Genomic DNA, 19,016 nt, shown 5'->3' with positions numbered 1-19,016 from the left:
AACAATATCATCATCAATTTATAGCACACTTTTCAGCACTTTAACCACCATGTTACAGCAATGAAATCTCATTTTTCAACATCATTTTTTTCATTATACATAACTCAACCCACAAAATTAGAATAGATTAAAAAACTCAGATTTACAGTCATGAACTATAGAAATTAAATCACCCTAATTCGTTGGATCATGTGGATCAACCAAACCCAACCTAGTGTGTACGCGTGCTAAAATATTACTAATTTCAACCCAAATATACTTTGACCCATTACTAAACATGTGCATCTTTCAAAACTCTATCCATTTTGACCCATTACCCATCTCCTCCGAACGACACATTACCAATCACCTGGAAATGTAAGATGTCCTGCCTGAATGGAACCATAAGGAAAATAGCAATGACGAACATATATACCTGGAATCATGTTAACAGCAATTCAAGCATGTTCATCCCGCTTTAAATGAAAAAAAGTTAAAACATGAATAATATTAATTAAGAACCCTAGAGAAATGAAATCAAACCACTTTCCCACAAAAAAATTTTGACGCATCATGAAACAATAGAGAAGCCAGCAACATGTATCATTTAAATTAAAGGGTGTTCTGAATAAAAATAGCCACGCGATAACCACAGGCAAACACATATCAAATTAACCTAAACTGAAATCAAACCTGAAAGGCTTTAACGAAGCTGATACTCGGCTCCTTGACAGCTCATTAAACGTCATTGCTCTAATCGGAAGAAACCTAGCCGCGTCTACACGAAACCCTTTGGGAACATGCTGGTTACAACGTCCTCTGCTTTACGTAGGGCAGAGTCGTTTCCAGCAGGAGCACTGCTTCCAATTGGCTACAAAAATATTTAGTAAATTCTTAGAAAGAACATATTTAGTAAATTCAAAAATTGTTGCCCCAACTCAAAATCTACAACAATCCGATGCTAATTTCTTACTTGAAGACATAATAAAAAAGTAGATCACACCTTCTATATCACTGCAAATTTCACAAACAGTTGCCCAAACTGGGAAAGACTCCAAAGTATACCTGGAGTTTTTTCAGATTAATATAGGTTTATAAACTCTTACTTTAGAATTTAGATTAAGAAGCAAAAACGGAAATTCGGGGTTACCGAGGTTCCAATTTTGTATTTCGAGACCAGGTCATCATCCACCAGACTTTGAACAACGTCTTTGACAGATTGACTGATGACGCCTTTTATGGGGCCCAACTTTTCAAGTTCCTTGAGCTGACATTTGTATACAAAATGTATGCATTACATAAGTTTCAAACATAATAGCGCTAAATTGAGACAAACTGAACAGTGAAATATAATAGAAAAGGACTAACTCTGCTTCCCGTTGATGCTAAGACTAATATTTGTAATTTAAAGATACTACGAATGCATTTGAAAGTGCAGTAGCTGTTTATTAGCCAGTTGTTTGATAATAAACTTATTCACCTTCTTTCATAAATTAATGCTTGTGCTGGGATATTTGTGAGATGGGATGGTGAAAGTAACTCTACTACTACACCTGGTGCAACAGGTAATGCCTAAAGGGATACCGATAGCTGTAATAAACTATAAACCAAACAAACCAGCTGGGGTAGCCCAGTTGGCCACTGACACCCACCTCTTACCAAGAGGTACCAGGTTCGAACCTTGGGGTGAACAAAGTACCCTCAAAGGGTCGGCTCGGCAAGGGTATTTACTGCCAGGCTCAGGCTTGTCGGGTGGTGGCCTAGGAGGGGTTATCCCCTCCGCAGTCAGGGGTACCGTGCATTAACCTTTTTTTTTTTAACTATAAACCAAACAGTGGAAATACTCATGATCTAATAATGTATCTTAAGTATGAACTGTAAATGATATATTATACTCACAAGGTAGAAATCTTGAGAGTCATAAAATATTTGAAGCATTTTCTCCCGGTTCTCTTCCAATGACAAGCCTCTTTTCTAGGACTATGACAACATAAAAATGAAGTGAAGATGATAATGATAAATTCAAATAATACTTAAGCTCGGTTAAAACTGAAAAAAAAAATCACAGATCATAAAAAGATAATCTAAGTAATAGTGGTATGATTTCATTAGCAGCATCGTTGTAATTATAATTACCAGAAAGGATAGGAATGATTTACAACCATACACATCAGAGAAACAAATCAGAGAAACTCGGTAGCCACCATATTCATTCAACATGTCCTTGGTACTTTGCCTTACCAAATATTAGTCGAAGAAGCTACAGAGACTACGCTAAACATGGTCACAAGGTGTGCCAGAATCGAAAAAACACAAATTCTTTTCCATCACATTATCACCAAACCAAATAACTAAAAAAATCACCAATTCACATTCACTCATTCATGTAAATCCTTCTCAAGTCATACCTCTTGTTTCATCAAATTCAGTGAAACAAAATGAAATCAAACAAAAACATAAATGAATTTCTATAAGTTATCAATTGAAGCAAAATTAGGGCATGAAATGAAACACTCAATCCATCAGTACACTTTATATAAATTAACACCTCATTTCCAATATCAGAAATTCAAATAATCTCATTGTTTGGATACAGAACATATTAATTATACAACACATATGAATCGAATATATTAATTGTAAAACCCTAGAAATCAAATCCTTTCCAAAGCCTAACTCAACGTTGCAATCGTACAAGAAATAAACTTGCCACGAAACACCGGAAGATTAATCAATTGGGACCAGATCCAGTTATCCTAGATGAACGAATCACAAAACAAATCTAAAATAGATGATGAAGAAATCAAAACAACATACCTTCGATTTTTGAAAAAAAGAATGATTAAACTAAGAAATTAACAATCTACACTTACAGATTTCGATATGGATCAACTAAGAAAATGAGAAATCGTTTGAAGAAGATGAAGAAGACGAAGAAACGGACGAAGTTGAATTAGAAAAGAATGGAAGAGAGAAGGCGGTGGAAATTATTGGTGTAATAAATAGCATTGAATAAAAATAGAAGGAAATATAGAGATAATAAGAATGCCGCCCAAATTCCCAATTCTCTGGCCAAAGAGAATAGCCACATCAAAGTCAAAAAGTCAACCATTATTTTGCTTTAGTATAATAGATAGATTTTAGATATTTAGTACATTTTCTTTTACACCATTCCAAGGTAATGACTTTTCATTCAAACATAGTGGAAACTTAATAAATTTCTTCGGTATACATTAGAATATGATGCATTATGAATTACAAAATTCGATATCAGCGGATAAACTATCGATGCTCTTCTGGAGCATTTAATATGCTATTAACACGTGAAATAGTATCAATAGTGTCTCTACCACGTGAAATATTATAGTTTTAGCCTTTGTTTAGAGGGAAAACATGTACTATTCATAAGGTTTTCCATCACTAGGCTATATGTTAGCCAAAAACGCCAAGTGTGATGAACTAAAGTTTGAGTTGAACTTGAAAAATCATTGTTAAAAACAAACGGGACTTTGTATACATTTGGGAGAACTTCGGGTTCTCATCATTGATTTAGGATTCATGTGAGCATCAACACTAACTCAAATGAATTATTATCTATCAATTTAAGTAACTAACATCAGAGTAGTTTACTTAAGCTAAAGTCCACTAATTATTTTCATAGCTATTTTTCATCATTTTCATGTGAGGGCACATTTCTAATGACTATATCAATGTCTATTAATATTTGTTTAGCAACAACAAGCAATTAGAAGAATAACCATACAATTAATTATGTTGACTATGCATAACATTGTAACAAGCTGAAATATCAAATCACTAAAGCATAACAATGTTTATCTCAGCGTAGTTGTTTTGGTAACCAGCTACCAATGAAATTTGTATTAATTTATTTAGCACATTTAACTTGTCAAAAGGCAATACATATAACATATATGCTATCTAAAACAATGAGACCAACAGAAGTATTGCTAAACAAATGAAATCCGTAATATCTACCCATAAGCAAGTTATATGCATGTTAATTATTCACAATTTATATGCATATCAATTACATATATAAATCACACACAATCCTAGGACATTATACGCATACATATATATGTGAGTGAGTGTTAAAGAGATTAAGCTCATATTAATTTGCTTGTCATGACTAGGAAAAAAATTATTAAAGATCATTCAAAATAATAAGAATTAATCAAATTTCTAATTAAAAGATATTAATAAGAATGAATTAAAATTAACAAAGAATGAATTAAATGGGAAAAATGATATTTAATGATTTTAATTTCTAAACATTAACCAATATCATATATATTAATACTAGGTTATCACCCGCGAACTTCGCGGGTAGAAAAATTTACTTTATATTAATCGAGTTATGTCATTAAATAAAATAAAAATATGTGTTTTCAAACGTATTTTTTTTATAATTGTTTTGAATTGAAAGTTGTAGTCAATGGGTTGCGAGTGTAGGATCGATTGCTGACCCGAACGAGTCGTTCAGAGGTTGTCTCTTGCGTTTCAGATGCGGAATAATAAGAAATGCAAGTAGATATAGCCTGTTCTTCCTCCTAACTGCTTGTTTTATTGATTTGAAACGTTTTACAGTTCAATCTTCACACCGGCAGAGCTTCGGCGTGGAATTCAACAACTACTCTGATGAACCGCTCATGGCTACACCTATATATAGGCATTTGGGTCTGCTTATGTGTCACATGACCATAAAAGCGGACCAGACATGTCCATAAAAGCGGACCAGCCTGCCAAATAAGCGATCCTAACACCCTATGTCCATATGAGCGGACCTAGCACATAAAACCTATACAAACTCCTGTTTTCTCGTATTACGCGCTCTATGCTATGCAATATGATATAAGACCTGATCCTAGACACCTAGACGCAATCAACAGATGTAGTGCACTAACAGACTCCCCCTCAGATGTTGATGGAGTCGCCAATACACCTTGACTGCAAAACTGTGTCTTCACATCTTCAGTCTAGATCAGTCTCTGAGCTTTATCTTCTTTCAATCTTCAGACTCCCCCTCTCGATTTACTGGCATTCTTTTGATCTTCAGTAACATCTTCAGGATCGTTGTCTGGCTTTAACACACTCTAATTCTCTTGATCAGATCTCTTGATTCCTTAAGTTCATCATCATCAGCGATAGACGTGATCTTCAGGATCAGAATCTGACTCTACTCATTCTTTCAGAATTGATTTCCAGGATTGAAACTTGGCTCTCTTCCATCAAAGATCTTCAGGAATCGAAACCTGGCTACCTACACAATCTCAACCCCGAAATAAACTTTTCTTTCACAAACATTTCAAACAACTATGCACCAGCACATGATTACACTCATATGACTATGATGAACCACTTGAAGAAGATTAGATTAACAAAAACAGTTAGATTTACACAAACACTCCCCCTCAAATGCTGCTCATCATGTTTAGCACTCGAAATTTTGAAAATCAGTTCTCCAACATCAGCTGTCGAAAATCTTTTTGACTTTTTCAAAATTTATGCTAAAAACACACACAAAATCTTTTTTGGATTTTCTTAGAAATATTACCTGACACTACTAGTAAACAAAAACATACAGAAATGTAATATTTACAGACAATATTTTTGTGAGTTTGTGCAAGAGGATCATATCAGCTTATGAGACCTATCACAAACACCGTTAAGCTTGATTTCATTTTAAGTTTTAAACAATTTACCTAGATTGTCAGTATGTTTGTCCTCTTAAATTCTCACACAGATTTCAATCGATTCGAGATACGATATTAATGTTTTAGAGACTTAAACTTAATTGTGTATCACTCCACTTGAATATACTCCCGTATCCAGATCCCAAATATTCAGTCTTACAGGTGAGTATACCACAGATGATATCTGTAAAGGGGTTAGGTGCGAAACCGTGAGAGCTCAGGTCAGAACTTCCGTTCAGCAGAGAGATGACGGCTCGACTTTTGGTGGGTCCCCTTTAGAGGATCTTTTTTACAACAGCAATGACTATCAATTTTATTGTTTAATCAGATTGCTGAGGGCGGCACTTTTTCAAGCATTTGCAGAAAGTATTATCCGGGGACTAGGTCAGTACTTCCATACAGCAGAAGTCCCGGGATAATACCCCAGATATCACTGAGTATAAAGACCTAGTATCTCAGAATATGGGACCTTTCAAACAAGATTTCGGGGGTTACCCATATATTCAAGAATAGTTACCCACGAATCAAGCAAGTTTGAATTTAGGTTTATATCTCGTTTCAATTTACTAAATGTGCGAAAATCTACTGACACATCCGCAGTAAGATTGTTTATCACAATTTAACGTTACATTTCTTTAGAGTGCCGTGATAGTCCACTGATGTACTATCATTTCCTCTTTTTCGCAACAAGACTCATTTTTGAATTTTATCATGTTTTTGGCTTTTCAAATTTTCAAATGTTTTTGGATTTTCCGAAATTTCCCTACTCCCCCTAAAATGCAAACACATTTCAAAGAAAATTTGAAAACTTCTAGACTCTTGACCCACTTAGAAACATAAAAGTAAAACAAACTGTACAAAAACTTAACAACTGACATCGAATCACATCAATTCGCCATTTTCTTGGCATAAACAATCTGAACTCCCCCTTTCAACAAACCATTTTCTCATTTAGATTTCAAAACACTTAAGTTTGTTTTAATCGAAATGACTTTTCCGGAAAATGAGTTTGTGTTGATAAAAACCACTTGTAGGTCTTATCATTTTAAAAAACAGGGATGTGGTTCATGATCTTGTCTATCTTTTGCCATGAATAGTAAATCAAGTACAATTTAATGTCCCTGATTTACAATTTGCATTTTAGAATCCTTCTGTACCACTTGTAAAAACACAAACATCTCAAAATATAACTACAAATACCACTTGCAAGATCAAGGTTACCACTTGTAGGAATGTTACGTCTACATTACCACTTTACCAATCAGGATGCCGATTCCTGCTTCGCACTTGCCAACCTGGAAGCTCCAGCGTAGTCCTTTCACCTGCAAAATCCAAAACACTTATTCAAATTCTTTCAAACACTATTCAAACACTAGAAAGATGCCGATTCCTGATCCACGATATAAACTTGGGATCTCCGGCATAGTCCTTTGACTATTATGGGAAACAAACTTCCATCCAAGTCTTTTCAGACTTGATGGCTTTCAACTCTTGAGCAGTCGGGTTGTATGTAGCCTTTTTAGTTGCGTAAAAATCTTTAACCCCTTTAGCTCTCCCACTCAACAATTTCCCAAAAATCTTTTTAACATTCCCGTTGAATGTTTTCTCGACATCAAATTCATTCTTTTCTTTGTAAAACTGATTAGAAATTTCAGTTTTTCCGATTTTTTTCTTCACTTCCTCAAACTTTAATGATGGAAACTCCTCATCATTCATTGAGATCTTCTTCTCAACCTGTGGCTCTTCTGGCTTTGTGGAACCAGATTCATCGCCGACATTCACTTCACCTTTCTTTGCAACCCACACCTGGTTGTCTTTTCCTTTCTTTTTGTAGAAATTCTTTTCCGAACACTCACCAACCTCAAATTTTGAATTCTCAAAAATTTTAGGTCTATTGGTTGGTGTGTCAACATCAACAACTTTCTCTTTTAACTTCTGAGAAACTCCTTGTTTTGATTGGACACTTTTTGAGCAATTCCATGCAATGTGACCAGTTTCATTGCATCTATAACAGGTTCTAGTCTCTCTTTGATAGCATATATCAGCTCCATTCTTCTTTCTCTCAGCAAGAAACTCCTGGTTAGACTGTCTCCAGAACGGTTTTTGCTGTTCCTCCTCAGTACTTCCACCTGACACAAAATCAGATTTTGTTTTAGAATTTTTCATATTTTTATCATTTTCTGTTGGAACAAAACCAAGACCTTTCTTTTTGTAGCTACTATTCTGGTTAGGTTTCTTTTGAAAACCAGAACCAGAATTGTTGCCCTTTTTCTTATTTAAACGTTGTTGAACTCTAGACGTATATTTTTTAGATTTTTCAAAACTTTTCAAAACTTTTAATTCTGGAATATTAACTTCTATTAGTTTAAAAGTTTTGTTTATTAATTCCGTTTTAATACTCATTATTGGGAACTCTTTATTGTAATATAATTTGTCTGAGGCATTCAAAGTATACACAACTTCGAATGTTTCATCATTCAAATCTGCCTTTGACAATAAAAATTCTTTACTATAAGACCGTTTATCCGACGAATTTTGACTGTTGACTGACGACTTTGACTTTCCAGACCCAGATTTCGACTCAGACTCCTCATCAGTATCCAACACCTGATCGACCACCTTTTTTATTAGTACAGACTCATGATCAGTATCGGACGAAGTATACGTGACATCTATGTTATCTGGTAAAACGTCAGTTGTGTCGGTTTTAAGCTTTATATTGACTGCTTTTTCCAATTGCTCCTCATTTGGTCTTCTAGGTGAATAACCATCCCAAATCGGAGGCGGACACTTGTTGTAACTAACAGTCGGTTTCTTACCACAGTCTTTCTTGTCTTTTAGCTTCTCATCTTTGAAAGCTTCCATACCTGCAACAGTTGGGTAAATACGATCAATGAGATAATCAGAACTAGAATAACTTTGCAATAAACGTCTAATTCTCTCATTCTCTATCTTTTCCGTCTCCAACTCTTGCTTCCACTTAGCACTCTCTTCAATGTAGAAATTTATTGCTTTTTGTTTTGTCATTAAAACTGCATTCAACATAGTCAGTGCTTGTTCTCTCTCTGAGTTTGTCTTTTGAAGAGCAGTTACTGTTTTATTCAGAACATCATATGATTCTTTCACATAGTTGAGATTGAACAGTAGTTGCTCCTTTTTCTTCTCGTACTCAGCTATAATGTCGTCTTTGACTGCACAATTTTTGCAAGCTTCCAAGCATTTTTCACATGGCTTGACGACTTCAACAATCTTCTCAACTTCGATTATTTTAACAACTTCAACCACCTTTTCTTCTTCAATCACAACCTCGGTAATCTTTTCAGCAACACTTTCAGCATTCTTAATATCACATACAGATTCAGCTGGTTGTTCTTTAGCAGCTCGTTTCTCCTTCAGTTTCTCCATTCTTTCTGCAAAATAAAAATGAAAATTTTCAGGTGAAAGATGAGTTTTTGCAATATTTATATGTTTTTCTTCCTCATCATCACTACTGCTGTGATCAGGTGATTGATCAAACTGTACAAACTTATCAGAATCACCATCAGATACATCAGAATCAGTAGGTGTTTTATCAAAAATAACTTCTTTTTCTTGAACATTTTCATTCTGTACACTTTTATCAGAACTCTGTAAATCTTTATCTGAACCCTGTAAACCTTCGTCTGAACTTTCTGAAACTTCCCCAGAAATTTCTGAAAGTTTATCAATACTGTCTAAACTTTCATCAGATGATATAGACTTTTCATCTTCACTTTTCACAGTCTCTCCAATAGATTTCATCCAAGTAGCGAACAAATCTGGCTCTCGGACGATCTTAGCAATGAAGGCTTTGAATTCTCCCTTCTTATCCACAAACATATCCCAACTGAAGCCTTCTACTAGTTTCTCATCATCTTGATCACTAATGCGTGCTACTGTGGCTTCAGATGATATGTAATTACTCCAGCTGAAATCTACCAAACATGCTCTTTTCGGATCTTCAATCTTTCTCCCGTGAGCTGTCTGTGGTTCCTGGGATTGACCAACTTGCTGATAGATGGCTTTGCGATAGTAATCATCTTTCCCGAATGGATTCTGTGCTCCGCTAGCTTCTCTTCCCTTGCACTCCCGCTTGAAATGGCCCTTCTCTCTGCATCGAAAACAAGTAACTTTAGATTTATCAAAACCTAAAGTAGAAACATGTGCATCAAGAAAATCATTTCTCCCGGTAATGGTTTTGAAATTTTCAGCTCGTCGAAGAACACTTGCAAGACACCATTTAATATCCATGAGTTCCATTTCTTTGGCGTCTATCTGATCGTAATCCTCTTTGGTAAGCATAGGATTTCCGATCCGACCAGCAACAAGACCCTCACAAGATAACAGAACTGAACCCAGAAGTGCCATGTGATCTTTAGCAGTGTCTTCAGAGAAACTTTGACCTTCTGGAAGATTAAGAGCTATGTTGCATTGAATTATGTATCCATTTCCGGTTTTTGTACTCTGAGACTGAAAACTCGTGTTGGTCTCTTTCGGATTCACACTTGGAAACGATGAAAACCCGCTGCTACTTTTGTTCGAACCCTGATCAGCTTTCTCAGATGAATCACCAGCACTAAACGCAGTTTGTATCTTCGGGCTTCTTTCAGATTCAGTAACCGGAACACTACCCCGGTAATACATCTTCACGTCCTGTTGACCACTTGGACTGTTCATTCTTGCGATCTTTTGCTGTTCAAGATCCTGACTTTCTATTTTCTCAATGAACTGTGAAATAGTCAGCCCGTCATACACACCAGTATTTTTCAAGATCATCAAATATGTTCCCCACTCTTTCTGAGGTAACGCGTCAGCCAATTTATCCACCCATTCCTCACGACCTTTTTCAACTCCCAACATTGATAACGATCGCACCAAGTGACAGTATCTCTCGATTAACTTTTTAGTATCCTCTCCCGGCAAACTACTAAACAAATCGAATTCTTTCTTTAACAGTGCTTTCTTGCTCTTGATCATGTTTTCGCTTCCCTCGAATTTAACCTTAAGAGCATCCCATATCGACTTAGCAGTTTTGTCGTGCTGTAACAGAATGAATATATCTTCTTTAATCGCCTGCTGCAACAAACTGATCATCATTTTCTCAGCTTTATACATTGCTCGTTCTTGATCAGTAAACTCGGATATCTCTTTAATAACCTGCAAATCTGTTCGAGGCAAAGTGTACTTCTTCAATATGCATTCCCATGATCTGAGATGGTTTGCCTGAACCCAGTTTTCAAACCGATCCTTCCACCCATAATACTCCTCAATGCTCATCAATCTAGGAGGCTTTTGAGTCGTTCCCGTCTCATTTTCTAAGTTCATTGCTTGAGCAATTGCGGCTGGAGTAGTCGATGTAGCAAAAGCGTTGTAAAACTCGGAATCCATATTGACTCGACACGATTTTCAAGGCAAGTGACAGAAAAGCGAATCAACTTTGCACTGATAGGCGAACCCTTATAAGCGAACCAGAATAATCCAAATAAGCGAACCAGAAAGTGTTCAACGAGCGATCCAGAAATTGTTTTGGAGCGGTCCACAAATAATGTCCGTTCGAGCGGACCAGAGTCTGTTCGTTCGAGCGGACCAATATAATGTTTGAATGAGCGATCCAATCTATGATTTTGAAGCGAACCAGGACCAAATTTTGAGCGAACCAACTGAAATGTTGTATGAATGAGCGAACCAGGAAGTGACCTAAGAGCGGTTCACGATGACGTCAGTACGAGCGATCCACATATCGAACATGATTTGACCTGTTAAAACTTCGAATTTTGACACAAAACTTTCCAGGGTTTATCTCGATACAATTTCGCACAATCTGTGAAAATTTGAACGAATTCCGACCATGAAATCTTTCCGAATCAGTAAAAGAAGGTGTAGAAGTGCGAAGAAATGATAAAATCCGGCTATAAACTGCAGAAAACCTCCTCCTAGGCTCTGATACCACTTGTAGGATCGATTGCTGACCCGAACGAGTCGTTCAGAGGTTGTCTCTTGCGTTTCAGATGCGGAATAATAAGAAATGCAAGTAGATATAGCCTGTTCTTCCTCCTAACTGCTTGTTTTATTGATTTGAAACGTTTTACAGTTCAATCTTCACACCGGTAGAGCTTCGGCGTGGAATTCAACAACTACTCTGATGAACCGCTCATGGCTACACCTATATATAGGCATTTGGGTCCGCTTATGTGTCACATGACCATAAAAGCAGACCAGACATGTCCATAAAAGCGGACCAGCCTGCCAAATAAGCGATCCTAACACCCTATGTCCATATGAGCGGACCTAGCACATAAAACCTATACAAACTCCTGTTTTCTCGTATTACGCGCTCTATGCTATGCAATACGATATAAGACCTGATCCTAGACACCTAGACGCAATCAACAGATGTAGTGCACTAACAGCGAGTAAGGTCAGAAACTTCGGGCAAGAACCGAAGGCAGAAACTTGCCTCTCTGAACGACCCATGAAACAAAAAAAACTTTTATTTTTTATAATAAAATATACACATGAAGTTGTTCGAACCTGCAAAACAGACTCATTTAATTAAATTTAGAAGTTAATTAAAAGTTTAAATTAGAAAATATAAACAACAAAAACTTTATTCATTAAAATATACACATGAAGTTGTTAACCTGAGCTTCACCAACATCTCTGCATCATCGACATCGCATAGTACATCCAAAATCATTTAACATCCTAAACCTGTAACAACCACCCAGATAAGAGACTTAATCTTCCAAGTACCTCGAATGGTTTGTCGGATCGTTCAAAATCCAGTATGTTTAACGCAACTTCACAACTCTATGAAACAATCGGCTCTGGATCTTTGGAGAATCCTCAAATAGAGATATACATTGGTCATCTACAAAAATGGTTTATTAAGGTCAGAAACATCAAGTTTTTCATAAAAGTGTCCCGAGTCAACCCAACACAGCCGTTTTGACCCTAAAAACCATGTTTGACTACCTACCCAATATAGTCCATTTTCCACAAAATATTATTAAAAAGTATAGTAGATTTTAGAAGCATGGTTACCTTATATTTTTGGTTTTAAAAATATGGCAACTCTCTCTCTCTCTCTATCCTCTTTTCTCTGTGTTAAATTATTCTTTTTTTTCCTTTTCCTTTCAGTTTTTCGTTCAGAATATAATTCAGATTATAACAACCTCTCATTTTTTATACTTAAATGTGAATCTAATTGTTCAAACTTATTTGTCTACAGTCAACAAAATCTCATATAACCAGCAATTTCATGCACAATCAAAGGTGTCACAATCAAACACAAACATAATTCAATCTACACATTTCTCAAAACACAATCTCTAACATCACTAACCTGTAGCAATAATTCAAAACCCTAACTAATGTGTTGTGCACTCACTAATATCTGCTACACATGTCTCACTTATTCATCTTCACAACTTCAAACACATCTTATCTAACACCTTATGCCAATCAACAAAATCTCATATATACATAAACCTTGAATATTACTCAAACACATCTTATTTAATGAATCAAAATAGAAACACATAAACCTTGAATATTACTCAATTTATGACTACTATCCCACAAAACAAAACTTTGTCAACAAATTATACTAACTTATGCAATGGTAAACCATAAAAATAACAAATTAATTTAGATGATTAGCCTTGCAGAAAACCCAAATCGGGAAAGTTTACCAGAATCGTTCGTTAACGAAAAAAATCAGACTCAGATTGGGTTACTCAAGCGGATATTAATCACGAAAAAAATCAGACTCAGATTGCCATTACTTCAAAATTTAAATTTAAAATAATGATTGACTTCAAAATTTAAAATTTAAAATCTGAAAATCAAATCACTAATATCCAATCCCGTAAATCAAGCAAACTTATTAGGAAAGTCTAACCTTTCGAATTTAAATTCAATTTACAGTTTCGAAATTTAAAATCAAACACATTAATGGCAAACTTTCAAATCTAATAAGTTCTGTTCAAACTTATTTGTCTACAATCAACAAAATCTCATATAACCAGCAATTTCATGCACAATCAAAGGTGTCACAATCAAACACAGACATAATTCAATCTACACATTTCTCATAACACAATCTCTAACATCACTAACCTGTAGCAATAATTCAAAACCCTAACTAATGTGTTGTGCACTCACTAATATCTGCTACACATGTCTCACTTATTCATCTTCACAACTTCAAACACATCTTATCTAATACCTTATGCCAATCAACAAAATCTCATACATCAATCAGCAATACAATGCACAATCAAAGACCTCACAATCAATTTCAAACATCAATCAATATACAAAATTTCTCAAGGCACAAATTTTAATATCACTAACCTAATGCGCTACTACTCAATAATGTGTCGGTGCCATGAAAAAACATCATAACCTTAACTAATGTGTTAAGTTACCAAGGCTCAAGGCTGTATATTTTCCCAATGTTGTTTGTCCGACGCATTGTCACAAATCTAACAACCGAGTCAATCAAATTATTAGTTAAAACCCAATAAACAAAGTATACTAATATCCAATCCCGTAAATCAAGCAAACTTATTAGGAAAGACTAACTTTTCAAATTTAAATTCAATTTACAGATTCGAAATTTAAAATCAAACACAACACATTAATGGCAAACTTTCAAATTTAAATTTAACATAATAATTGACTTCGAAATTGAAAATTTAAAATCAAACACAATAATGGTTTATTTCAAAATTTAAATTTAGAATAATGATTAACTTCAAAATTTAAAATTTAAAATCTGAAAATCAAATCACTAATATCTAATCCCGTAAATCAAGCAAACTTATTAGGAAAGTCTAACCTTACCAAGCAAAACCAACCGACATGGTACCAATTTACAGCAATAGCAAGCATATCTCTGTCCAACATAGTTGCAGCCAAAAACTCCGGACCATCCAAAATAAACACCTAATGAATCAAAATAAAAGCACATCCCTAAAATTACAAATAATATAGTCAAAGCATCTCATAAAAAAACATCAGGATTTCAAAGCATTCAAAATTTAAAATCAAACACAATAATGGTTTACTTCAAAATTTAAATTTAAAATAATGATTGACTTCAAAATTTAAAATTTAAAATCTGAAAATCAAATCACTAATATCCAATCCCGTAAATCAAGCAAACTTATTAGGGAAGTCTAACCTTTCAAATTTAAATTCAATTTACAGATTCGAAATTTAAAATCAAACACATTAATGGAAAACTTTCAAATTTAAATTTAAAATAATGATTGATTTCAAAATTTAAAATTTAAAAATCAAATCACTAAGGAAACATACCAAAAATATAGGATCATATTCCTCAATCAACTTTAACAACGAATGAGAGTTGTTTTTAGGATCCATAACTGCAAAGGAAGTAACCATTGTTTTAAAAAATATATAATGGTAATATATTTATAGAAACAAAGTCTATTTACAGAAACCGAATCATAATTCCGAATACAAAAATAATCTTTAACAACAGTAATTTGTTTATAGAAACAAAAACAACTTTAAAATTGAAATCAAAGGCATCTTTAAAGAATTAACAACTAACTAAATACAAAAATTATAACTCAATGACTCACGATAAATCACCATCAATAATTTTAAGACATTGACATATGAAAGTTGTTCTCCCCACAATAAGGTTGCAAAATCATATGGTATTTCCTATCAATCGAAACAAAAAAAAAAACATATAAGTTGCAATAACTTATTGTGTGCACAAAACTGAAAACTTAAGAAACATACAAAAAATATAGGATCATAGTCCCCAATCAACTTTAACAACGAAGGAGCGTTGTTTTCATGATCCATAACTTCAATGGAAGTAACCACTGTTTTAAAAAAAATATAACGGTAATCTATTTATAGAAACAAAGTCTATTTACATAAACCGAATCATAATTTCGAATACAAAAATCATCTTTAACAACACTAATCTATTTATAGAAACAAAAACAACTTTAAAAAGAAATTAAAGACAACTTTAATGAATTAACAATTAACTAAGTACAAAAATCATAACTAAATACAAAAAATTATAACTCACAAAACAAACCATAAGAACTTCAAAAGATAATCACATAAAATTTCAAATTAACACCTAAAGACAAAAATAAAAAAGAAAGACTATACATATTAAAAAACAAACAACACCAACAAAACTGAACTAACCTGTTTTTGGTCGACGGACAATTCGAAAAATATAGGATCATAGTCCTCAATCGACTTTAATAACGAAGGAGCGTTGTTTTCATTATCCATAACTGCAAAGGAAGTAACCATTGTTTAAATAAATATAACGGTAATCTATTTATAGAAACAAAGTCTATTTACAGAAACCGAATCATAATTTCGAATACAAAAATCATCTTTAACAACACTAATCTATTTATAGAAACAAAAAACAGATTTAAAAAGAAATTAAAGACATCTTTAAAGAATTAAAAACTAATTAAATACAAAAATTATAACTAAAATATAAAAAATTATAACTCACAAAACAGTGCAAGATATACCTTTTCTTCAACTTCTCATAGGAACCCATTCAATAGTTCCTTGTAGGGGAAGGAGTCTGAAAGTAGCACTTCACCTAAAATTACAAAACACAAAAAGTTTGTGAGATATGCAACTCGAGTACAAAAACAATAGTCAAAGACTCGAAGCATCCCTAAAATTACAAATAATATAGTCAAAGCATCTCATAAAAAAACATCAAGATTTCAAAGCATACAAAATTTAAAATCAAACACAATAATGGTTTACTTCAAAATTTAAATTTAAAATAATGATTGACTTAAAAATTTAAAATTTAAAATCTGAAAATCAAATCACTAATATCCAATCCCGTAAATCAAGCAAACTTATTAGGAAAGTCTAACCTTTCAAATTTAAATTCAATTTACAGATTCGAAATTTAAAATGAAACACATTATGGAAAACTTTTAAATTTAAAATTTAAATAGAAACCTTAATTCCGGAAAAATTATCATACTAAAAATAAATCACTAAAATTTAAATTTGAGGTATAAAAAAAAATCATTAACGAAATTTAAAATTGCTCAAAATTTTAAATTTAAAATTTGAATTCCGGAAATAGAAATAGAAACCCTAATTCCGGAAAATAATCATACTAAAAATAAATTACTAATGAAATTTAAAATTGCTCAAAATTTTAAATTTAAAATTTAAATTCCAGAAATATAAATAGAAACCTTAAAATTTTAAATTTGAGATTTCAAAAAACGTAACACCATTTATTTATAGAAACAGAAACCTTAATTCCGCAAAATTATCATACTAAAAATAAATCACTAACGAAATTTAAAATTGCTCAAAATTTTAAATTTAAAATTTAAAATAGAAACCTCAAAATTTAAAATTTAAAATTTAAAATTTGAATTCTGAAAATTATATCACTAACATCCAATGCCATAAATTATCATACTAAATATAAATCACCATTTATTTGCTATAAGTTTAAAACAAAATAAAAAAAAGATAAATATCAGTTTACTTAAAATATGATTAGTAATTAGAATACACATAAACGTACCAAAAATATCGGGTCATCTTCATCAATAAGCTTTAAAAATGAAGGACTGTTGTGCAAGGGATGCATATCTGAAAAATATATATGAAGGTTTTTAAAAAAATAAAACAGTAAAGTATTTATAGAAAAACAGTCAATATTCCTAAATCAACAATCAATAAGCTTTAAAAGATAATTTAATCAATTGAGAAACTTCCAAATCCAAAAATAAAAAGAAACGGTTTAAAAAAAATAAAAAATATTTATTTTTTAGAAAGAAAATCAATATTCCGAAGACAAAAACATTATACCGGATGAAAAAATATCAGACCACTGTAAATCTTCATCAACACAATAAAAAAACATCGGACACAATCAAAACATATCATCATCAACAACAAACTAAAGGACTGTAAATAAAAATATGAGTAACATGAGAACAAAATTAAAACATCAACAAAATATCATTTCATATGATTGGAATCGGATAATGCAAAATCATCATCAACAAACAACCAACAAACAACGGAAAAAAAAAAAGAAAAATCAAACAATAAGCATCTGCGGAGAAGGAGATGAAGAACAAATTTTTTATAGATTGTTGATTAAACTTACATATAACAGGTTCGATCAACAAAAAAAAAACATAAAAATCATCAAAAATTCACATTAAACATTTACAATAAATAACAATCTAATATAAATTACATACCTGCAAATTATGTGGAACGATCTACAAACAAATAACACCGAAAATGATTAAGATCAGCCGAATGGGTTTTGAACAAAAAAAAAGTTCCTATAAGATCTAATAACATAAATAAACAATATAAGATCTAATAACAGATGAAACCATAGATGAGCTTTAGGGTTTGTAAAATTGAATGTGGATGAAAGATGATTGAATAACAAAATTGAGAGAATAAACTAACCATATTGTGAAGAACTTTTGACGATTTCTCCGGTCGATTAGGGTTTTGACGGATACGAAAGACCACAAGCAAACCCTAGATATGACAAAACACATCGTAAATCATTATTAAACAGCAAACAAATCGATCTCTTCAAATCTGGAAACATGAAACAAATAGCATTTACATGAAGATGAAGAAAGCATCAAAACATTGTCGTCCTTATGAATCTCATCTGAATATGTAAGATAGTTGATGAAATCGAAAAAAATCAAAGATGTATTAGATTAACAATACGAAAACAAAGAAGGAATGGCATAATAACATACCTAAGGACGATGAATCTCTGAAAAACGAAGAAGCAGATTTAGGAAATGGTATGTAGGGTTTGTGAAAAGTGAGGTTATGAGATATGGTGGTCTGGTAAAGATGATATATAGGATCCGTTTTTTAATATTGGGTGACCCGAATCACAGCCGGATCCCGCCACTTTTTTGTTAAAATCGTGAATGATGAAGGCATTTGAGAATTCCCTCCTAAACTTAAAAATATAAGTTGCCACATCAGCAAATATGTCCCAAATCTAATGCCACCTAGCCCAAATCACATCTCATTTATATATATATATATAGATCCATGTTCATAACTCCATATAATTTAAGAATGTAATTAAATGGATATTAAAGATCATTTAAAGTAACGTACCCATTTGTTTATGACATGTTGTGTAATTTATGCATAAATATAACATGATATAGCATAAATCACAAGTATATCATATATACACATATTTGTCACTATAGTTTAAAACATAAACAAATGTCACTA

General features: G+C 33.0%; 1 long non-coding RNA gene across 3 annotated transcripts; it reads right to left on the bottom strand.

Annotated features, from left to right (window-relative positions):
* Positions 1 to 17,299: 17,299 nt before the first annotated feature.
* LOC110882958 lies at positions 17,300 to 18,726 on the bottom strand. 3 transcript variants are annotated; one of them, XR_002560310.2, is made up of 5 exons: positions 18,518 to 18,726; positions 18,376 to 18,423; positions 18,210 to 18,284; positions 17,990 to 18,010; positions 17,300 to 17,369 (listed from the first exon to the last, which is right to left on the bottom strand). It is a non-coding gene; the product is annotated as an uncharacterized LOC110882958 (long non-coding RNA). The 3 variants fall into 3 exon arrangements; XR_004869714.1 differs by having other exon boundaries at positions 18,376 to 18,726; XR_004869713.1 differs by having other exon boundaries at positions 18,210 to 18,726.
* Between the last annotated feature and the right edge of the window lie 290 nt (positions 18,727 to 19,016).

This window comes from Helianthus annuus, chromosome 10 (assembly GCF_002127325.2).
Source record: "Helianthus annuus cultivar XRQ/B chromosome 10, HanXRQr2.0-SUNRISE, whole genome shotgun sequence".
NCBI lineage: Eukaryota > Viridiplantae > Streptophyta > Magnoliopsida > Asterales > Asteraceae > Helianthus > Helianthus annuus.
This window is presented reverse-complemented; position numbering and strand designations above follow the sequence as displayed.